This window comes from Symphalangus syndactylus, chromosome X, assembly GCF_028878055.3.
Source record: "Symphalangus syndactylus isolate Jambi chromosome X, NHGRI_mSymSyn1-v2.1_pri, whole genome shotgun sequence".
NCBI lineage: Eukaryota > Metazoa > Chordata > Mammalia > Primates > Hylobatidae > Symphalangus > Symphalangus syndactylus.
The window spans coordinates 131677501-131702010 of record NC_072447.2 but is presented as its reverse complement, the minus strand read 5'-3'; the positions used below and the strand labels follow the sequence as shown (position 1 = coordinate 131702010).

At 39.3% G+C, this 24510-nt stretch overlaps 1 long non-coding RNA gene across 1 annotated transcript in view; it reads left to right on the top strand.

Annotated features, from left to right (window-relative positions):
• Nucleotides 1–24510, top strand: part of LOC134736046 (uncharacterized) — a 310045-nt gene that overhangs the window by 11237 nt on the left and 274298 nt on the right. Inside the window, exon 2 of the long non-coding RNA XR_010119747.1 lies at nt 23859–24013. This is a non-coding gene — a long non-coding RNA (uncharacterized lncRNA). The remainder of the gene's footprint in view (nt 1–23858; nt 24014–24510) is intronic.

Below are 24510 nucleotides of genomic sequence, written 5' to 3'. Positions count from 1 at the left end.
AGCCTGGGTGACAGAGTGACAATCTGTCTCCAAAAAAAAAAGAAAAAAGAAAAAGAAAAAGAAAAAAATAAGCAATTGCTAGCCTGTACATAAACGTTTTATTTTCTGTTGCTTTTTCTATGTAAAATCATTCTCTTTACTACACTGCTTCAAAATCTGGGGCCAGTGCCTACATCTTTCTAAATGTTTATTTCTTCAACCACTTATTCCTTCATTGGAACAAACAGATGTGGGGCATTTATTAAGAGGAGCTCTTTAAAGGGCACTATTAGGTTTCTGCTTTTAGAGATGGGCTTTTCTGACCTTTTAGAAGCTAAGATCTTTTATCTGGAAGGAAGATAATGTCTGTTTATGTTGACGAGTGTCTATTTGGATGTTATAGAGAGTTGCTGATGTTGACGTACCATGTGCTGAGTTCAGGCTGGCTTATAACTTATATCAGGGTGCTGGAGGCCACAGTTGTAAAATAACTAAAGACATATGTTCTTTGGGCAATATCCATCAGGAGATTAGCTTTCCCACTATGTGCAATTGATGTCAGTGACAGCCATATGGAGCAGCCACTGCCATGATGCCAACTGCAGTAGGGGAATTGTGGCCAGGGCTGTGTGCTCCATGGAGCCAGCAGGAGCCAGGAGCAGGCAGGAGCCCTGCCCTCCTAGGCACAGCTGCAGCCACCCAAGTTGTGGCTGTGGACCCAGGACTCCCTGTGTTTTGGGGGCTGGAAGCAGGCAGGAGCCCTGTCCTCCCAGGCACAGCTGCAGCCACCCAAGCCATGGCTACAGACCTGGACATCTCTGCACTCTTAGGGGCCTGGGAAGGCCCACCCTGCCTCTGCAGGCTCAGAGGTGTCTGCTCCTGCTGCCTGGCCATTCCCAGCTCCTGGTGCCCACTCCAATTTCAGAGCCAGGTTGGGGCCAAGCCGTGCTGTTGCAGCCTGGCCAGGTGTGTGTAAACTCAGGGCAGTGCTGACACACCAGGTCTTTGCTGCCTCGGTGTCCTCCAGACTTCGGGTGCTGAGGAGCGTGAGAGGGAGGCTGAGTGGAGGTTGAGGGCAGTTCAGCACTGGCCTGCAGGTGCCTTTTGGCATAAACAGCCTGGGTGCCATGAATGATGGCAGGAGGCAGACAGGCTTCTTGGCAGAAGGGGGTGGGTCCTGGTGAAGCCCCACCTTTAAGCCAGGGAGGGCCTAAATCCTGAGGGATGGGTTGCCAGTTCCCTGGACTGGAGTGTGAACTTTTGGTGCTTTTTCCAGGCCTTCCTAGGCCCACATATGGACCAATCAACATGCATTTCCTCTACTCTGAGACCCATAGAAACTCCAGACTCAGCCAGACTCAAAGAGACCACTGGGTGGCCAGCTGCAGAGAGGAGCTATCTACTCCAGGGTCTCTTCTCTGCTGAGAGCTGAGCAGACAATGGGATGGCCAGCTGTGGAGAGGAGCTACCTACTCCAGGGTCTCCTTTCTGCTGAGAGCTGAACACTTGTCAGAACACCCTGCCTGCGGAGAGGAGCCACCCAATGTGGGCCTCCTCTGAGCTGTTCTGTTGCTCAATAAAGCTCCTTCTCATCTTGTTTACTCTCCACTTGTCCACATACCTCATTCTTCCTGGACGCAGGACAAGAACTTGGGTCCCACTGAATTCTGGGGCTTAAAGAGTTGTAACACAAGCAGGGCTGAAACACATCCTTTGCTCGTCACATTGTGGGCAAGAAGAAGGAGAGAAGAAAGAAGGAGAGAAGAGCTGCAGCCTTTTGGTGGAGGGCCAGACCTAGGAGCTCCCTGAGCCAGAACTGTGACATCCTCTTTGGATCTCTGTGTTTCACGGCATCTCCAAGCTTCCAAAGACCACTGTGTTTCCTGGTGCCAGCTGTAGAAGCTGCTTGCAGTACGCCTGGTCCAGCTGCAGCCTTGCAGGGAGCTGGCCTGCTGCCAGTGCCTGGATCTGCCCACCCTGCTGCAGAGGGCATTCCTGGCTGTGTGTGGTGGCCGGTCTTCATGCTCACTGACACAACCCTCTCTGCTCTGCACCTGGCTCACCCCTGGCAGGCATGGGATCCAGGCCAGTAGTGTGGCTGAGTGCAGCCTGCCAGGTCGAGTGGGTGGAGTGCACCCAGATGGCCTAAGCAAAACTCAGGCAAAGGTGCCACTGGCCACAGAGGTTTGCAGCTGGTGAGGCAACACCCCAAGAATCCCATGACACAAACAAGGTTCTAGGCAAAAGAAACAGATGGGAGAGAGAACAGCAAGGTGAAGAAATTGAATCAGTCAGTCTCTGAACACTATTGGAGCTCAATTTCTCAGATACTTAACTCTCAGCAATACTCCTGCATTTTTTGAATTACAGTCTAAATAAAGGATACAGAATATTTTTAAAAAAGAAAATGTGCTTGAGGGAAAGTCAGAAACAAAGACAAAAGAAGCACACTTGCACAACCCCCTCCCCACAAAAAAAGACAGTCAAACTAAGAGAGACAGATTGAGGAAAACATTAACAGAGAGATGAACAACAGATAAATGCCTTATTCTCTTTATTAATGTAGAAGTATGCTCTGGCTGGAGTTCAGAGTGAGACCAACTATCTGCTGTGGGGACTGCTTATATAATGAGGAACATAATGTCTACTGGAAAATGTCATTGTTCTGCTCAGAGACACTGGAGCCACTTGGGACATGCTGGGAAATCTATCACCTAGCAAGTACATAATAGGAGGTGGGAATGGGAATGTCTAAGCAGCTATAGAATGTGCAATGCCTCTGGAGTCACCAAAATAAGATTTCAGTGATCAAGGCTCCCATTCTGTGTCTAGGAGGACAGAGGCCAGACAAAGCCTACCAGGTAAAATCACACCCACACCTGGAAAGAAATAATTTTTTTCTACTCAAAATAGATGGAATGGTGGGGGGATAATAAAATGATGATGTTCAAGGTGTTATATGTAGGCATGTAGATCAAAATGGGAGAAGGGGAGTGATACAGAAAACATGGATAGAAATGATCTAAAATATGATAGGTATAACTGAGTTTATATCCTAGCAATAATTTAGAAAATATAGTAGACAACCTAAGATTGAGAGTAAGAAAATAAAAGAGAATGTCAATATTAATATCTTGATGAGTGATTACTCATTCAACAGATGATTGATCTATTAGATTGTGAACTGAGGAATGCTTTAATTATCTTGAAAGCAACTACTTTCAGTCATGAATACTGGGCCTGATAATCCCATCCAGGCTTCAGATGGGAAACTGCAGGGTAATAACTTCTGACAGGAGTCCTCTGAGTAGAAGACAGATGTCTTGTTTTTTTTGTTTTTTTGGTTTTTTTTGTTTTCTTTTTTGTTTTCTGTTTTTGAGATGGAGTCTTGCTCTGTCGCCCAGGTTGGAGTGCAGTGGCATGATCTCAGCTCGCTACAAGCTCCGCCTCCCAGGGTCATGCCATTCTCCTGCCTCAGCCTCCCAAGTAGCTGGGACTACAGGCACATACCACTACATCCGGCTAATTTTTTGTATTTTTAGTAGAGACATGGTTTCACCGTGTTAGCCAGGATGGTCTCGATCTCCTGACCTTGTGATCTGCCTGCCTCGGCCTCCCAAAGTGCTGGGATTACAGGCATGAGCCACCATGCCCGGCCGACAGATTTCTTTTGTAATAAGAACAGTATTTGTAATTTTTAACAATTTTAGAATTAAAACTATATAAGTAAATTATGATCACACACAGAAAAATATATGAAATAGACATATCAAATAAAAAGTAATTAAGACCACTCCTATTCTCATTGTTCAGAACTGAACACTGTTCATATTTTGATATCTGTTCATTCAGCCATTTTTCTCTATCCATACTCATATATATTTAAAAATATAAATAATAGCATACTATATACACTTCTCTATTATCATTTCCCCACAATATATTATATATGCTTTTCCATGTCAATTCATACAGTTTTAGGAAGTATCTACATTATAATTTGTTATGAATACACAGTATTCTATTGTATGGATGAACCACATTTTATTTAACTAGAATTTGAACTCAGGCCTAACACCAAAGATTATGTCTTTCCCCAAAAAGGATGAAACAAGATATAACTAAAAGTGTACAAATTACTTGTAAAATGGGAAGGGTCTGACTATAATGAAAGCAAACTAAGGTTCCTTGTATTGTTCTTAGGGATAACATAAAGATAATCATTCACTTTATTTTAAGTCAAGTATGCATGTTAAAATATCAAGGCTGACTTTCAAAACAAAACAAACACAAAAACAACTTTTTTTTATCCATTCTCCACGTAGTAGCTTGAAAGATAACTTGGTTACAAATATACATGGTTTTAGAGAACCCATACAGTGCAGTGAAAAGAGCACTGGAATAGGAATTTGAAGAACAATATACCTCCTTTAACTGAGCTGGTTACTAATTGTATGACCCAGTAGACATATTCACTCAGCAGAGATAGATCTGAAGAAAAGGAGAGGTAAAGGTTTTGGTTTACTTTGTTTTCTACCTTGTTAGAGGTAAGAACAATTTATACTTTGTCATTTGATTCCATTTATATTTGAGTATCTCTTATAAGTGAGTAGCAGAGCAATTGCTCAGCTGGCCTTTCTCTTAATCTGATTCTGTCTGCTCCCTTACATGTGCCTCAGAGTACAGACTCTATGGCTGATGAAAGATTTCTTCAGCTATGCCACCCAGCAAACTCATTGCTTTGGAATAGCTTCCTTGTCAACATTTTCTGGTTTTGCCTTTGGAAGGCAGTGTGACAGGGGGAAAGTGGTGGTGGGAGATGTGGGGGTGGAAAACCATGCATAGTGACAGAGGTGGTTTTCATGATGGCAGTAATCTCCGTAAGCATAGAAATTGTGTCTATTCATATCACCAATGATCCTCCTGCAAAACCCATTCGAATGAACTCCAAAATTACACAGATATAAAGAGAAGAGCCAAATCTTTGTTCTGTCCTTAACAAGCTCTTGCTGTGCTCCCTTTTCCATGCTGTTCTGCTCAGTGCCACTGCCCTTTATCATATCCTGTCTCCCTTCTTACTTTCTGTGTATGCCTAGATCACAGCTTCAGGCCCAAAGCCCACTTAACGTTTTTCTGATCTCAAAGTACACTGTACCCACAGCATTGTATCCAAAGAATAATTGGTATGTCCGGAGAGTATGCAAACCTACAGCCTATTCTCCTATTAGTCTTTGATATTGGTACTAAACCAGGATGGCTAGTTAATGAGCCAATTATTTTAGGACAGGCCAGTAGATCTGGACACATAGCTCTATAGCTTTGAGGTTTTATTTTACTTAAGGCCTCTTTTCTTCAGGGCTTGCCTTTTACCTGGGGAAGCTCTTCATGAGCGTCAGAGGCCAGCACTGCAGGTATCTAACTTCAAGCAATGCGATACGTGAATATTTTGAGTCCTCCAAAAGATAAAACATGAAACTTTAAAGAGGGATTTACTTCTCTCTCTCTTTCTTTCTTCATATATGTGTGTGCGTGTCTGTGTGTATATATGTATACATACACTGTAATTTTACATTATAGTTTGCTTTAATATGATATAAAAGCCTTGACAATGTAAATATGCTTTGCCTGTTGGATTCTACTTTGAGGAATTTATGCTAATGAAATAATCATGGCTATGTGGACAAAATTCAGTTGAAAGAATATTCATTTAAGCATTGTTTATAACTGAAAAATCTCAAAAATTATAAATATCCAATAACAGGGGCCTCATATAAGATAATATGAAACCATTAAAAATAATGTTAAAATGGGAAAGATATTCAAACGTAGGGTTAAGCGAAAATATAGGCTACAAGCATCATATAGTGTGAACGTGTGTGTGTGTGTGTGTGTGTGTGTGTGTGTCTAGTGACTGGATTGATATATGCCAAAATATTTGAAGTTATTTTCTTTGGGCATTGAAGCTACTGGAAAATTTAATTTTTCCAAATTTTTAAGAAGTTAAAAACTATACCATCTATCTTTGTATAAGCCCCCTAAAACTTACAATTATTAACATTATTTTACTTTATTTCAAATCCTTTTCATAAATAACAGAAATAAAACATTGCTGATAATATCAGTATCACTATTTTTCTTCCACCTCTCTTATCGTGAAGCATACAAGATAATAAATTTCTTATATTTCTTTCCAATCACTATGAGTAGTATTTATTTTCTTTTTGTCTTTATTTTCTCATTTGTTACAATAAAAGAATATTTCTTTGGTTATGAGGAAAAGTTATTAAATTTTATCCCCTGATGCATTTACATTTTGATTTAATTTGCAAGTACATTGAGTATAAATGATCTCTTCTCAGCATGAAATTACATGAAGTAAAGTATAAGCTGTGGAGTTTGATCTCAGTATATCTAGGTATATCTAATTACTTGACATTGTCACCTGTAAACTGTGGACTTTTGGAGAAATTATTCAACCTCTTTGTCCTTAATCTGAAATGGGGATAGCAATACTTTCCACAAAGTAGGGTAATTGTGTAGGGTAAATAAGATAATAAATGTAAAGCACCTAGATTATGTCTAAAACATAAAAGTTTTTCTATACAAGGTAGCTGTTATTATTATCACAATTTTTACAAATCTGAAAATAGTGAAATGGGTTATATAGGATGGCAAAGCATGGCTTCACCTTGAGAGGTTGAATCTAGCTTCCCTCTCCTTGAATCTATTAGTGAGTGCTTAAAGAAGAGCAAGGAAAATGTTATTGGAAGCTAGAGGAAAGGAGATGTTTTGTGTGTAGTGGCAGAAAGTTTAACAAAATTGTCACCTGTAGCAATAAGAAAAAAAGAAAACATACCTGAACTGATGGGCCTGGCTAAACAGATTTCCATGAAGAATGTTGAAGGCATCAATGGTTTCTTTTAGTTATATATTATACAGTGTGGATAGAGATGAACTAAAGAAAGATGATGTGGTTTGGATGTGTGTCTCCTCCAAATCTCATGTTGAAATGTGATTTCCAGCGTTGGAGGTGGGGCCTGGTGTGAGGTAATTAGATCATGGTGGTGGATCCCTCATTAATGGCTTAGCACCATTCTCTTGATGATAAATGAGATCTCACTCAGTTCACGTGAGATATGGTTGTTTAAGAGTCTGGGACCTCCCCCTCCCCTTGCTCCCACTATTGCCATGTGATATGCTGGCTCCCCTTCCCCTTCTACCATGATTGTAAGTTTCCTGAGACCTCCCCAGCCATGCAGCACTATGACTCAATTAAACCTCTTTTGTTTATGAATTACCCAGTCTCAGGTACTTTCTTTACAGCAGTGTGAAAATGGACTAATACACCCTGGAATGACAAACTTCTGTGATCTAGAAATAGGCTGAGAAGGATGACTCAGAGGACATGATCAAGAGATCATGGAGTGGAGCCAAGATCCAGGGAGTAAAACTGAGTCCTAATAAAGAAAGGGTTTGGAAATTTTGAATTTCAAAATTGTCCTGGACCCAGGACTGCTATGTGTTTCCTGCCTTCCTCTTTAAATTTGAGTTCCTATTATTTTGTTATGTCTGTCCACAGTTGTATGTTGAGTGGAAGATAACTTGTCTCTTACATCACAAACTTTTAGATTGAAAGGTCTCATACCATAGGAATTGTATCCATGGAGGCTTATCTTCACTTGAACCTGATAAAGATAACAAAGTCCTGTGTGAAAAGTAAAGAATACTGTTATTAAGCCCCCTTATTAAGACAATAACAGGCTCAGATTTCAGATCCTGAGCCTGATGCCCCAATTAGATAACACTCTTGGTCAGTATTGGGATGGATTGAGTGTATTTGGCATGTGTAAGGAATATAGTTTCTGTCCACTGACTGCACTGTGGTTGCTTTACAAAATGGTTTCAGATTCTTAGATATTTGGCCGGGCACGGTGGCTCACGCCTGTAGTCCCAGCACTTTGGGAAGCCAAGGTGGGTTGATCACGAGGCCAGGAGGTCGAGACCATCCTGGCTAACACGGTGAAACCCCGTCTCTACTAAAAATACAAAAAATTAGCCGGGCATGGTGGCGGGCACCTGTAGTCCCAGCTATTCCGGAGGCTGAGGCAGGAGAATAGCATGAACCCGGGAGGCGGAGCTTGCAGTGAGCAGAGATGGTGCCACTGCACTCCAGCCTGGGTAACAAAGCAAGAGTCTGTCTCAAAAAAAAAAAAAAAAGATAAAAGAGAAAAAAAAACTGTTTTCAGATTCTTTGATATTCCTCTCACGGAGAGTCAGGATCTGTGTCTCCTCTTGAGTCCAGTGGGCTTATGACTTCAACCAATTGCATCTGATTAAGGTGACTCTATATGACTTCTGAGGCTAAATCTTAAGGGGCAATGCAGCTTCCTCATGCTTATCTTGGGAAATTCATCTAGAGTAAGGCAGCTGGCATGTAAGAAGTTCCACCACCCATAGGCCACAATGTTGGAGATGCCTTGTGAGTTCCAGCTAAGCATGCCCTCCACACTCTGCCCAAATGCGAGATATGTGAGTGAAGTCATCTTCGTTCCTCTAGAAAACCTCATCCTCTAGCTGAATACCACTGAGTTACCTCAGTTGGTGCTGCATGGAATAAAGAATCATCCAGTCAAGTCCTGACTGAAATCCTGATGTACAGAATTAATGAGATATAATAAAATATATGTTTTATGCTGTTAAGTTTTGAGATAGTGGGTTATGGAGCAATACCAACTGAAACATATAGTTTTACTGTAACCCACTATAAGGAAAATGTTTCATATATGAGAGAAACAGAAAAGTGATACCTAGGCATATTCTCAATATTTACCCTTAAAATGACTCTTGCTATGACCAACAGACAATTGACATCCTTTGATGCCTATTGTATGGAAGCTAGAGGTCTTTACAGGAATCATCTTTGCCCAAGACACACCTTTAGGCTATGATATGGGATGCCATAAAATATTTCTAGCTCCAAGATATCTTCCAACAAATCTGCCTTATTGCCTTGAAACTCCTTTTATCTACATCATTGCTTTGGCACAAAACAGCCTCTATATAGGAGGCCTAGAGCAGTGAAGAAACTACTGCAAATGGGATGGGGATCTATTATTAGTCGTTGGCCACTCAGAACAGATAGCCATATAAGATACTTTTCCATAGCCTTTGGAAAGCAGAAAGGTACTAGAGAAGAGGGCCTAACTAGAAAGGTTCATGAATGAGAGATAAATCCCAAGTGTTAGGGACAAGTAATTGAGAAAGTCAGCCCAAGGTGGTGATCTCAGGGATAATTCTTAGCAGTTGAAAATAGCCAAGTAATACTGGTTGTCTAAGAGTGGGTTTGCAAAAAGCAAGGTTAACTTACTCATTATTATGTCTCAAGGACCAGCCCTACATAGACTTATTTTGTGGTAACTTCTCTTTACAGGTAGTTGCTTTAGAAAATTTTAGATGTTATTGTCTTAATAACAGTACATCTTCACATTTGTATAGTGTCCCACAGTTGATAAAGCACATATGCATGCTGGAAAGGAGCTAAAGATTACATTTCCTTTATATTTTCACATGAGGAAACAGATCTTCAGAAAGGTGAAATGACTTATCCAAAATCACAGACTACGTTAAGTTGGAAAGATTATTCTCAAACTCCATGACCCTTGAATATTTCTGCCACACATTTTTTGAGATTCAAAATTGTTTCTACTTTGTACGTGTCAACGTGCATTCATACAGAATGCCTACCAAGAACTATAAATACTCTGTGTATAGGCACTGCTAGTGCATTTTGTTTCCTTGCTAATTCAAACTGAAACGTTAATTGTCTTAGTATATTTTCTGTTGCCTGTAACAGAATACTGGAGACTGGGTAATTTATAAAGAATAAATATTTATTTCTTTCAGTTACGGAGGCAGAGAAGTCCAAAGTTGAGAAGCTGCATCTGCTGAAAGCATTCTTGCTGGTGGGGATTCCCTGCAGAAGCCAGATATGGTGCAGGGCATCACATGGCAAAGCTTAGAGTGCTAGTTTAGGTCTCTCTTCCTCTTCCTATAAAGCCACCAGTCCCACTTTCATTTTAAACCATTAATTAATTAACTCATTAATCCATGAGTGGATTAATCCATTCATAAGGGCAGAGCCTCATGACCTCACCTCTTAAAGTCCCCATCTCTAAATACTTCCATACTGGGGATTAAATTTCAACATGACTTTTGGAGGGGCAAACACTCAAACCATAGCACTCATTATATGTCATTATAACAAACTCCAAATGATTGTCCAGATAGAATTTAGAGCCTGGAATGCAGAAATTTTGAAGCATTATATGGAGGCTTTTTAATTATAGCAGAAATTCACTTTTATTTTTGATGGAATGATATTTGTCATAGGAAACAAGATTTGTAGTGCAGGTCAAATGGAATTAATTAAAACAAGGTAATTGTGAAAAACACTTCTATTGTTCTTAGACTGCCATAGTATATGAATACAGATAACACTCAAAGAAGGATTCATTGCAAAATAAATTTCCCCCAGGTTGAAACCACTGGGTGACTCACCAGGACACAGTTTGGGGCACAATGAGTGGGAAACAGTATGGCAGGATGGTGGAACATATGCTGCCCCATGAGGCAAGAATCCTTGTTTATAAGTCTCTTTCATTTGACTGGCTGTTCAGTTTAAGCAGGTGATTTTTTGAGTTTCAGTTGCCTCATCAGCAAAGTGGGGATTTATTTTAGCTGGACCAGATGCTCTCCTGAGGTTCCCTTCCCAATTTATGGTCTAAGATTGTAATCTTTCCTCTTTGGTTTCCTTTTTCCCTCCACAGACCTTTCATTCATGAATTTATCTATGCCCTTTTGTAACTGATTTATATTTTGGCCTTCAGGGTAATGAGTTCCACTGAAGTTCTAATTCCTTTTTCTGAAAACTCCCTCTTTCAAGCACCACAGGGCTGTGGAGTGAGACTACTATTCCAGGAATTGGTCCAATCTGCCCAGTTCCTTGGTGACACTAAATGCCAGGCTGACTTGAGCACCAGAATTGCAAAAAAAAAAAAAAAAAAAAAAAAAAAAAAAGCTGCAAGTAAAAGAAAAAGTAAATCTAAACCCTGTCTTCATTTCTTTCCTAAATCACCTGCATTTACAATACATGAAGCATTTTCTTTGTGAATTTAAAACTGACTCCTCCAATCTTTAGCTTAATAAAAATTAATTTATTTTCTTTGTCACCAAACAACTTGCATTTCTCAAGGCTGGATATTCATTATGATTCTTAATTACATTATAAATTTCTATGATCATCACAAAAGAAATAACAATTGTATTATATAATACAAAAGAGTGGACCTAAATCATAGTGGTGGAAGATAATATAGAGCAAAATACATTCACAGTTCAAGAAAATAGAACTTGCTCACAGAAAATATTAGTTATGGGAACAATCACCTGAGCAACATCGCTTATTGCAGGTTCAGGAAATAACTCTGAATCTCATGCCAGTATCATTTTACAAACCAAATGATATTTGTTTTGAGTCAGAAGATATGTGATTTTTAAATTGAATTATCTTTTTATATTTAATTTTATTTCAAATTTGAATAAGTCGGGACCATGGATAACTCTATATTAAGGGATCTTCAAATATATTTCTATAGCTAACATAAAGTCACCTGAAGTCCTAGGTAGAGTTTTCAAATTAGAATTTCAATGCGTGCTCTATCTTGTATGAAGAAAAAGCCAACCAACCAGTGCTTGTTCTTTTATTTATTCAGCAAATATTTTTAAACCACTTTCTTTGGGGTAAACAGTGTACTAAGCACTAGAGATATCATGGTAAACAAGCCAGGTATGATTTCAGTAGTATACTTGCTTCTAAGTCTATTTTCTTTCAGCCTTTGGATACTGGTTTAAATCCCTTGTGGGATTTTAAGTTTGGTAGGAAGACAGTCATGGGTCAAATAAATACACATGCTTTTAGAATTACTATGGACAAGTTTGAGATGAGTTTTAAGCCCAGGCCACATGTCAGCTTTGTATACTTAGATAAGCTACCTTCTTAGAACCTCAGGGTTTTTTTGCTTCATTTCTAATAAAGAAATCACAAATACTGCCTCACAGAATAGTTGTGATAATAAAATAAGATATTTGATAGAAAAATGTTTTTTAAAATGCAAAGTATTCCATATATATTAGCTGCTGCTGCTTCTGTTCTTTACATGCACCTATATATTTGAGATGCTGGTAGGAATACTTAGGCCATTACATTCAGAGCCTTCTTACTTGTCCCTTTATTCCTATGCCTCATCATTTATTCTCAACTTCCTTTATTCTTCATTTTTTTTGTAGTCACTGTACTCTCCTTCTCCCTACCTCTCCTTAAAGGCTTCTTGAGTAGGTTAAAACCAAGAGTTTCAGAGTTATTAGTAGGCTTACTTCCTGTTAGCATGTCCCATGGGTTGCTACCTCATATATTTCTCATCTCTTGTCATAATTGACTTATTCTCTTAGCTCAGTAGGTAATTAAGATTTTTCAAGGATGTGGCATTGCCATTCTTTCCAGTAGTATAGTTGGTCCCAAGTCTACTTTCTTTCAGCCTTTGGATACTGGTTAAAGTTCTTTTAATATAAACTTACAGAACATTTAGATTATGTTCTTGGAAAACAGTAACTTACATTGAAGACTGCTTATTCGAATGCAAGTGAATCTGAAATAGGACCAGGCTTATGTGAAGGCACAATGAAAAGACTACTATGAGAGTTAGTGTCAATCTCAAAATCTCACTCTCATTTTCCTTGCCAATAAGTGTGTAATTCCCCACTATTAGTCACTAAGTAGAGCCAAGGCATTGAAACTAAGTTCACAGAAATTGCTTTTTAAAGAAAGAGGATTTGCAATAGGGCTTCAAAATTAAACAGAATTGCCTGTTTTAATGAGAAATGAGGTGACATGAAGTTTTTGAAAGGCAGGGTAATTTAATGAAAATGGAAGTCTAGGACATGTTAGATAGTCGGTGTAACATATGATGTTCTTGACTAGGGGTTTGTGCCAGCAAAGCATGGTGAAATGGTAAAGAACTTGATTGAAAGTTAGGAAAACTGACTTCTACTCCTGACAACAATTTTGATTATTATTAGCTTTGAGACCTTTGACTTTTGTTCTCTTTGAAGTTCAGATTTTTATTTGCCCAAAAATGAGGAAGTAGAGGTTGAATTAAAGAATCTATTCCACAAAATAATAATGGCATATAGAAGGTTATTGCAATAATCTGATAATTCTATAAAGACTAGATGCATAATGGTGGCAGTGGAAATAGAAAGAATAAACTGGAAAGACAAGCGTCTTCTAGGAATTATTATTAGGGTTTGATGAAAAACTGTGTATGAAAAACAGATGAGAGGGAAGAGTCAAAGCTGTCTTAAAAGTGTCCAGTCTGATTAGGCAAATGATATTGACAACAACAGAAATGGGGGAATAGAGAGAAAACTAAGTGAAGAGGATGAATTGTCACTGAAATGGAAGGACAATGAAGATGATACAATACTCTGTTGGGACATGAACATTTTTAGAAGAGAGTGGACAACTATGCTGAGATTATTTTAAACTGAGACAAGCTTAAACAAAAGGATTCAGTATTTAGACGGTGAAGTCATTAAAAATATATAAACACATGAGACATATATGTACCAGGTATTTTCTTCTCCATTATGTCCAATATTATCTCTGGATGAATGGAGGACTCAAGACATCATGATCCACATAGGAACTCTTTGGTATACCTTTTACTGTGTACATACACTAGCTGGGAAACAGTAATACACTGAAGATCAGAATCGTTGAGACAAAGTACAAATGAAAGGACCTCCTATGAGCGACCCCCCACCCACCCTCCACCCTCCACCCTCCATCTTATGTTCTAAATACTTTTGAGTTCAAAATACTCTTTCACGGTCAGTGAGAAATTCTGCTTTCTACTTCTTTTGATTTGTCTGTAAACACAGAAATCCAAGAGCTTCTTGGTAATTATCTGCCTTTTGTTTTTTCCTTTCCCCCTGTCATGTTTAATTTCAAAATGATTTTTCTGAAAATGAGGTTGGATAAAGCTGAGATGTGTTGTGCCTCATCTGTCACAACATATTGGAAGGAACTCACAATTGTGTACAGATTGTATAACACCTTTTGATGAATCTTATTTCCTTCCCTTAGATGGTGCTAATAGGGTATGAAAGAAAAACATGATTATATACGATGATTATTATGGTATTATATAAAGGCCTTGAGCCGCTTGAATGATTTAGAGCTAAAAATAAATATCTTATCTCAGTCCGTATTACTCTCATAGAGGTGACAACTTATTTCTTTTACCAGCTAGAGTCAGTCCTAAGACATTTACCATTTTTTCTCCTTCCCTTCTTTATACTAAAGACTTCTCAAATCTTCTCTAAAACAATTGTAGTGCAAGTGAATAAAGAGAAGCCTTATCTAGTACAAGTATTAGAAAAGATTAGTTTCCCTCTCAGATAAAAATTGTCTTGCCATCTATTTGTGTGGCTTGAGTGTCAGTAACACATTTGTGAAAGGGGTAGCATACCCAGTTTTGGAAAACCATTATTAAGGCCTTTTTGTTTTTATTTATTTATTTATTTATTGAGATGGAGTCTTGCTCTGTCACCCAGGGTGGAGTGCAGTGGCACACTCTTGGCTCACTGCAACCTCCGCCTCCCCAGTTCAAGCGATTCTCCTGCCTCAGCCTCCCCAGCACCTGGGATTACAGGTGCCTACCACCATGCCTGGCTGATTTTTGTATTTTTTTTTTTTTTAGTAGAGACGGGATTTCACCATGTTGGCCAGGCTGGTATCGAACTCCTGACCTCAAGTGATCTGCCTGCTTCAGCCTCCCAAATTGCTGGGATTACATGCGTGAGCCACTGTGCGTGGCCTGTTAAGGCCTTTTTGTGTCAAGTATATTCTGTAACTGCAACCAACCCAATAGTCCTATAGATAGTTTTTTTCTTGGAAAAACAGAAACTGACCCTTCTGGTCTTAAAGCTTGAAACTTATTTATTTATTTTTTTTTGAGACCGAGTCTCGCTCTGTCACTAGGCTGGAGTGCAGTGGCACGATCTTGGCTCACTGCAACCTCTACCTCCCAGTGATTCTCCTGCCTTAGCCTCCCAAGTAGCTGGGACTACAGGCACGTGCCACCACACCCAGCTAATTTTTGTATTTTTAGTGGAGACGGGGTTTCACCATGTTGGCCAGGATAATCTTGATCTCTTGACCTCGTGATCTGCCTGCCATTCAATCCGCCTGCCTTGGCCTCCCAAAGTGCTGGGATTACAGGCATGAGCCACTGCGCCCTGCTGAAACTTACATTTGTTTTATCTGAGTTCCTTCCTCAAGAAAGGACCCCCAGTCCTCTCAAAAAGTATCAAGGAACTGAAACTCACCAGGCCACCACATCTAGACAATGAGATTCCAGGCCCTTCATTCATCATGATTGCTCCCTTGCCCCTCCCAAGTTCCTGTTTTCCCACACGTAGTTACATTTCTTCCCTGCCATATAAACTTCTAATTTTAGTTGGTCAGAGAGATGGATTTGAGACTGATCTTTCATCTCCTAGGCTGCAGCAACCAATTGAAGGCTTCTCTGGCAATACTTGTCTCAGTGATTGGCTGGCTGTGTGAGCAGCAGGACCTACACCAAATACCTGGCATTTTGGTAACATAACTAGTCTGTTACTCTGGGAACTGGAACTTTGACTAATTATCAAGTGTGGTTGATCTGTCCCAGATCACTTTCAATAAAAAATGTCACAGGGTCTCTTTAAACATATAACTTCATGGAGACAACAAAAATATTAGCTTGGAATTACTGAAGAAACACTATAGAATGACAATTTTCTAAATTGTTAAGCATATATGCATACACATACTGTAAATTATAAGTAGTGCTCTGATACTAATATTTAATTTTCCTGCAGAAAGTGGTGTGTGTGTGCGCGTACACACACGTGTGTGTGTTTTAAAGGCTTTAGCCACTTGAGGAAAAGAACATTTCTATGGTCCTATCTGATCCACATTTCTTTAATTTGGGAGTTGTCCAAGTTCTTCTGAACCTTGCTAAAGTGCCCTGAGCTGTTCTTGCCCTGTGCTGCTCTGCCCTGGGGGTATTCTATACTAGGCCCCATTATTTCAGCCTCTGATTAAATACTTGTTCAAAAATCATTTTCAGTTTGGAATATTATCAGTTTTATTCCTAAAGAACTATGGATTCTCTCGGAAACATCTGCTGTGCGTTACTTATTATGTTGGGAATAATATTTTCCATGTTTCTTTGGCCCTTTAGCTTTCTAATTCTCTCTCTTGTGAATGTGCTATATTTTCTACATAGCAGCCTCTGTCCACACTATGTAAAAACAGTGCTTTAAATACCACATATCCTGGTGGAGAAATTTAACTTCCAGATTGAATCTAAGTTGTAATGTCTGAAGCTTGCATGCTATAGCATTTCCTATTTAACACTATTAAACATTCCCCTCTGGCTACAGCAGTTCAAGATTTTATTTTTATCCTCTGATGTGAACTAAGCTTGACTGTAGTGCCACACAAAACTAGACATGACTTTGCCTTCCTGAGCTATAACTCCAGATTGACAGACAGACTTAGAGCTGGAGGAAAGGACGAGATACTGGGTCCGGAATTGGTGGGTTCTTGGTCTCACTGACTTCAAGAATGAAGCTGCGTACCCTCGCGGTGAGTGTTACAGTTCTTAAAGGTGGTGTGTCTGGAGTTTGTTCCTTCTGATGTTCGCATGTGTTCGGAGTTTCTTCCTTCTGGTGGGTTCGTGGTCTTGCTGGCTTCAGGAGTGAAGCTTCAGACCTTCGTGGTGAGTGTTACAGCTCATAAAGGCAGTATGGACCCAAACAGTGAGCATCAGAAAGATTTACTGCAAAGAGTGAAAGAACAAAGCTTCCACAGTGTGTAAGGGGAGCCGAGCCAGCCGTTGCCACGGCTTGCTCGGGCAGCCTTTTAGTCTCTTATCTGGCCCCACCCACATCCTGCTGATTGGTCCATTTTACAGAGAGCCGATTGGTGTTTTACAGAGAGCTGATTGGTCCGTTTTGACAGGGTGCTGATTGGTGCATTTACAATCCCTGAGCTACACAAAGATTCTCCAAGTCCCCACCAGATTAGCTAGATAGTGCCAGTTGCTGCATCCACAAACCCCGGGCTAGACACAGGGTGCTGATTGGTGTGTTTACAATCCGTTAGCTAGACATAAAGGTTCTTCAAGTCCCAACTAGACTCAGGAGCCCAGCTGGCTTCACCCAGTGGATCCCGCACCGGGCCGCAGGTGGAGCTGCCCGCCAGTCTTGCAGTGTGCGCACACACTCCTGGGCCCTTGCGCGGTAGATGGCGCCCGGCGCGGTGGAGCAGGGGGCGGCGCTCCTCGGGGAGGCTCAGGCTGCAGGAGCCCAGGCGGGAGTGGGAGGGGTGGGCGGAGAGGTGGGGGAGGCTCAGGCATGGCCGGCTGCAGGTCCCGAGCCCTGCCTTGCGCGGGAGGCAGCTAAGGCCCGGCGAGAAATCCAGCACAGCGCCGGCCCACTGGCGCTGCTGGGAGATCCGGCCCACCGGCGCTGCTGGGAGATCCGGCGCACCCTCCGCAGCCGCTGGCCTCAGGTGCTAAGCCCCTCACTGTCCGGGTTGGCGGGCCGGGCGGCCGGCGGGCCGCTCCGACTGCGGGCCTGCCGAGCCCACGCCCACCCGGAACTCTCGCTGGCCGGCAAGCGCCGCGGGCAGCCCTGGTTCCCGGCTGCGTCTCTTCCTCCACACCTCCCCGCAGGCTGAGGGAGCGGACTCCGGCCTCCGCCATCCCAGGAAGGGGCTCCCACAGTGCAGCGGCCGGCTGAAGGGCTCCTCAAGCGCGGCCAGAGTGGGGGCCGCGGCTGAGGAGGCGCCAAGACCGAGCCAGGGCTGCCAGCATGCTGTCACCTCTCAATACTGTAAGAAGTAAGAAGTTTTCTCCTTAGATATGCTTCTTAAATATCTGGGCTTCAGTTAGTACATTGTTTGCATATTCCCTTGGACTGATTTAGTCGTCATGCTAGTTACTGCTTAGGCAAAGGATCAGGACTATGTTTGAGAGTGTTTATGTCACTAGAAAAAGATATTTTCATGGAACATTTCCTTAAAACATCAAACTAGAGTCCAATTAATTGTATTCTTCAATTAATTGGGATTTTTAAGTGATGCTTTACTTTGAGGGGAAAAATATAGATAGCCAGAAGCAATTCCACACCAAGCATCTGTTGAATGACTTATTTATTCGTTCATTTATTCAACACTAGGTACTGAGTATAGTGACAAGGGACATAGTTATTGCATTCAAATAGAAACAAATGGATACATGAATGATTTCAATTAAATATTATGTGTACACATAAGCACAGGATGTTTTAGAATTCATAGGATAGGCAATTAGGGAGATAACAAGGAAGGGTTCCTGAGGAGGTGACATATGATGTTAATTTCAAAGGACGGCTAGAAGTAGGCCAAGTGAAATGGTAGTAAAAGGGTAAATAATTGTAAGTAAAAGAACTACTTTGCACTCCAGGCAAAGGAGGAAACATAAGGGAAGAAGGCATACAGTAAGAACTGTAAATAGTTCAGAGTATGGCTGCAACACACAGTGAAACATGGAATGTGGCAGAAAAACTGAACTGGTTGGCAGAAGCCAGATCATTAAGGAACTTGTATATCAGGTTAAAACATTTAGATTGAATGTTGAAGGCAATAGAGAATCATTGAAGAATTTTCAGATGCAAAGTGTTATGGCTGTGTTTGCAGTTTAGAGAGCTACCTCTGGTGCAGTGTGGAGGCTGGACTGGAGAAGTAAGACAGGAGGCAAAAACAATTAGTAGGCAATTAGTGGTAATTTGTATTAGACCAGGTAAGCAATGAGGAGGTAATAGTGGGAATTGAAAGGAGGAGGTATATTTTAAAATAGTGAAAAAGATTTATGAGGTTGAATGGACAAGACACAGTGAATTTTTAGAGTTCGGAGTTGAGGGAGAAGGAGGTATCTAGGATGATAAGAGAACTAGCAGGACAGGACATGAGGAAAAAGATAAATTAATTTTTGTACATGATGAAAATACTTGGAGGTGAAGATCACCTTCCCTCAGGGCTTGGACTTTGACCAATGACATTTAGAATGACTCTAAGATTTTGCACCAGCCTCACTTAGCAAAGAAACATTCAGGTATGTTCACTAGACCAGATTGATTAAAGAAGCTTCCAGATAAAGCTTCACTTGCACAGCAGTTTAAGTAGCCTGAACCTACCATTCTCTGAGTAGCTCCGTTATTGAGGCTTTGTTGTACTTAAAAGATAAATCTATCCGGGAGTCAGATATTCGATGATATTACTGTTGCTTTGGCCTTCATTATTTTAAAAATGCATCACGTTTCCCTAATCACTGCCAAGGTGACAAGAAGCAGTCCTCCACTTTACAATTGATCAAATTCTCTTTAGTTTGATTTTCACATTCTCTGTTACCCCAGAGTGGATCTGTTATTTTTATCATGACCCTTCACTCATATTCATTATTGATTTTTTTTCTGAAGGATGCCAAAGCAATTACTGCCTACCTCTTACTTCCTCCATGAAGGTATCTCAAATGGCTTCTTAAGGCCCTACAAAATCAAGGCTTGTTTACCCCAATCACACATCTCAGTGCTTTTTCTCAGCTTTTCAAGATAAAAGTTTAATGTGTCTCCTGATTAAAGTGCTTCTGTGATTGTTGCCCTGCACCAAGTTCTATACTTCCCTGTTTTTTTCCTGAGACCTTCTTTTCACAATCCAGTGAGCAACTTGGTGGGGGACAGCCTGGGGTAAACAAAATGATGAGGGAGGGAGGTGTTCATATTGGTGGAATTTTCTAGTTACTTCTCCAGAAACTATTAGAAAGTTATTTATTTCTGTTCTTTTTACTGAAAATTTTTTTTAGATTATATGAATATATATTATTGTCAAAGCATGTCTGCACTAGTGAATCAAATTGAATTGCCCTTTGATGTTTCTTTTGATGAATGATGTTTTCAAAACTTGGTGCCATTATTCGGAGCTTTATTGATCATTGTCAGTTGAAGATTATAGAATATGTTAGCAGGGTCAGACAAAGGTAGATTTGACTCTTGATTCCATCACTTACTAACTGTGTGACCTTAGCTAAGTCACTTAATTTTTTGGAGGTCTCCGTTTCCTCATCAATGAACATATACAATTATACACATTCTGCTTTTCACTTGAGCCTGATGTGGTTTTCAAATCAGGAATGTATTTTATCAATTTCCAAACATTATACACATATATTTAGTAGTTTGGGCACATATTTAGAAGGTATAAAGGAAAAAAATGTGAAAGGTCTTGCTGCTATTCTCTGAAAGACATAATAAATAATGTTTGGTGACTTGGCAGGATTTAGGTATTAAATTAAAGATATTTACAGAAAATTAGTTTATATTAAAAGAGAAATATGAGAGCTAACAGTAATTTGGTGCTTACTGTATGCCAAACACCATTTTATGCGTTTTAGATTATTTTATTTGATAGTCACAACATTAAGTATTATCATTAGATAAATTTTACGGATGACAAGACTTGCTTTAGAACACCCAGATAGTGAGCAGAAGAGGGATAGATTTTAAATTTGGGCTTAATGAAAACCTCATGATTTTAACCACAATGTGATTGGGCCTCATAATCTTGATCTAAGCTTGTTTAATTTTGATGTTTTAGTTTATCTTACAGCTATCTGCAGATGAACAATCATAGTTAACTGGGCTTTACTGTGTGTCGGAAAAGGGATAAAAAGATCTGGTGGGGGTGCTGGTTCTTAAATCTTAGGAATCACCTTGTTCCCTAGTTTCTGTGTTAACTATAGGGGAAGATTTAACAAAGTAAAAAACAGTTACTCAGACAGAAAACTCTTGAAACAACTTTCACTCACTTGACTTTAAAATCTTAGAAGTCAGAGAACATATGCTTGGTAAAGAGGCTAGCACATAGTTGGTATCCTGTGAGTGTTTGTTGAATTGGACTGAGTTCTTCTATTTCTCAGCAGAGTTTTATTTACCCTCAACCCCTGTTGACTGTGGCTAACAGTATAATTAAGCAGCTCTGCAGACACCAGCATAAAATGAGAGTCAAATGTAATATTTATGTCTACCAAGCAATTCTTGAAAGTTTCTGTACACAAGAGGAATTATATCTGATCCATTGTGAAGCATGATCAAGCTACATAATTTACTTTGAAAAAAATCTGTGGTTGATAGATGTTTAGGAAATATAAAGTGGATCAAATTGAAATGAAATTTAGATTAAATTATCTTAGAATGATTTAGATTAAGACAAGTGGAAGGAATCTTAATTCATGTGGGCATCCCCTATAACCTTACCTTTGAATAGCACTGTGCCTAAACTTTAGAAAAATCTCTGATGAGTTACATGATCATTCAGACTAGTTGGGAAGAAATTATATTAGTCTTATTATTAAAGCATTTCCATGTGTACCTACCTTTATTAGTAATGATTTGCAAATGTTATCAAGAATAGAATAACCTAACAGAGCAGTTCTCAAATTTTTTGAATCCCTTTATGCTCTTAAAAATTATAAAGAATCCCAAAGAGTTTTTTCTTACATGGGTTATATCCATCAATATTTACTATATTAGAAATTAAAATGAGAAATTAAAATATGCATTTATTAATTTATTTTAAAATAACAAATCCATTATATAATTACCTAAATAACATAATTTTAGGAAAACTAATCTTATTTTCCAAAACAAAAGTATGTCATGAAAAGGATGAGATTGTTTTAGATTTTTTCCAATCTCTTTATCATCTGGCATAACAGAAGGCAGCTATATTATCACATATATTTTTCTGCATTCAATCTGTTGCAATATGTTGTTTCATTTGAAGTACAGGAAGAAAATCCAGTCTCAGATATGTAGTTGGAAAGGGAAGAGATATTTTAATAGCCTTTTCAGATAATTGTGGATATTCTTCTCTGATACTACACTAAAATTCAACAAGTAGTGGTTGTTTAAAGGTTAGTTGCAATATTGCATTGGAAACAAAACCACATTAACTATTCATACTAACTTTCATTCTTTTCATTAATAAGCATTGGTCTGTCTTGCACTCTGAATGGATTTTTAAATAATAAATTATTTGGAAAATTTTAATTCACTGAGTTATACAGATCTTCAAAATGTTGCCTTTTAAAAATCCAATACAAAAATCATACTCAATATCAATGCTGATCTTAACAAAAAAATATTTAATGGTAGAAAACTGTCATGCTTATGATCGCAGATACCAATTTTCCAAAATTTGAATTTTCTCTTGAAAGCTTGAGTTTTACCAGTGTCAGCAAATACTGTCAGTTGTTTTCCTTTAAGTGACAAGCTCACTTCATTAATTTCTCAAGAACATGTCAAGAAATATCTAAGTCTGAATAACCATAATTTATTAGTTGTTCTTTTAAGTGAAAATAGTGTTCCATGAGAAAAACATCTTTCAGCTTGAGCTCTAACAATAACACAGTGCTTTTTCTGAAAACAACCATCATACTTGAGAATGTGTCAGAAGTGCTTTATGCAGATTTTGCATTTGTCACACAGAAAATTAACGAAACACATCCTCATGGGTTAAGACATAAAATTAATAATTTTAATGCTTCACCAAGGACATTTTAAAGTTAAACTGGCCTTTTTGTCATTCATTTACTACAAATTAATGGTGGTAAAGAATACAATGACAATATGTGTTGCCCCAGCTTTGATTAATGCTAGGCCATTGGCAGTATTATGCTTTATTGCTTTTGCACCATCAAAGCAAATATCAGCACAGTGAAAAAAGCAAATAGCAATTATTATTATTAGGATGATTTTAACTCATGGAACTCCCTGAACCAGTTAACCCCTGGGCTCTGCCGACCATACTTTCAGAATTCCTCACCTAGAGAATGTCTTAAAAGTGCAGATTTTGGGGGGTTAGGGTGGGCAAACGTCCAAGAATTACAATTCAAGAGTTCAGAAAAGGAATCTAGTAATGTGTATTTTACTAGCACCCCAGGATATTTTGAGAAAGTTGGCCTATGTAACACATTTTGAATAATACAGCACAATAGAAGAGATGCTTTCATTTTGGCTATGGTTATGTGAAACTGAAATATATACCTGCATAAAACCAATTATTTAATTTAATAAAGTTAGTAACCCTCACATCTTGTTAAGTATATTTTGTTTGTTCTATCCAAATTGATAGCCCTTTCTTTGTGTACAATCATTTTCCATCTCTTATCTTCCTTATCTACTTCCTTCTCATTTTCTCTATTTAAACCTGTTTAGACTGTATTTCTCTTTGGTAAGTTGTGAAAGTCAAAATTGGACAGTCATGCCATCCTCTGGTCATGCTTAGAGGAAGTCTCTGCTATGTTTTCACATCATAAAATAATCAGGCTGCTCATCCCCTAACTTCTCCCTTCTCCCTGTTAGCTTTCTAGCCCTGTATCTGCCTCCAGAATTCTGATCATGGCTGCCATGCCTGGCGTCAAGCCAGAGAATATAAATGAGTCTTGTCCAGGACTTTATAGTTGAATACCCTGGGTTCCTTTCCTTAGGGATGATACACTGGGGTATTTCTGATAAAGAGGAAAAGAGTAAGCATGAGTAAGAGAGAAAGCTTGGGCATGAGTACTAGCATTCCTTATGTAATTGGCCTGCTTCTTTTCCCTTTTCTAACAATGAAACCTTGAAAACTAGAAGTCAGCCACTCCTTTGATCTGTCTTCATTTTTCCCTTTTCAGCTATCCTATAGTTGGCTGCCTGGCTTCAGAGCTTTTTTTGAACTTGGAAGACTTCAAGCCCCAACTGAGGAATCCTTGATGCTCTGTTGTTTTGTCTTGCTAAAATGTACAAGAAACTTGCAGAGCTCTATCCTTCAGGCTTAAAATCATCCCAGGTGAGAACAAACTGCCTTGGTCTTACTTGCATTTCTAGTTGACCTGTTTACTTTACCCTTTGGGCATTTTCTTCTATTTGAAGGGCTCAGGTTTTATCACCTCCAATACAATTATGGATACCTATTGGTTTCTACGACAGCTGGGTAGTTTTAAGCAAAATTTACTACTCTAAATGTTCACACGGGCAGTATGACACATCAGTGAAACAGACTTTCAGTTGCGAAGTTGGTCTGGTTTAAGTCTTGCCTAGGGGTCATAATTTGTGTGATGGTGTTGTTAGCATAATTTAACTGAAAAGACTGTTTTGTGTGTGAGTGTGTGTGTGTGTGTGTGTGTGTGTGTGATAAGAATTGTTACAAGAGCTGCCTTTATCGTAGTTGAATAATTTAAAGGGGTATAATTGTAATGTTCAAAAAATGTTAAGTCATGAGTATGAGATCCTGAGATATAATCTGACTTATAAAGGTAAATATCCCTGCCATATTCACTGACCCCA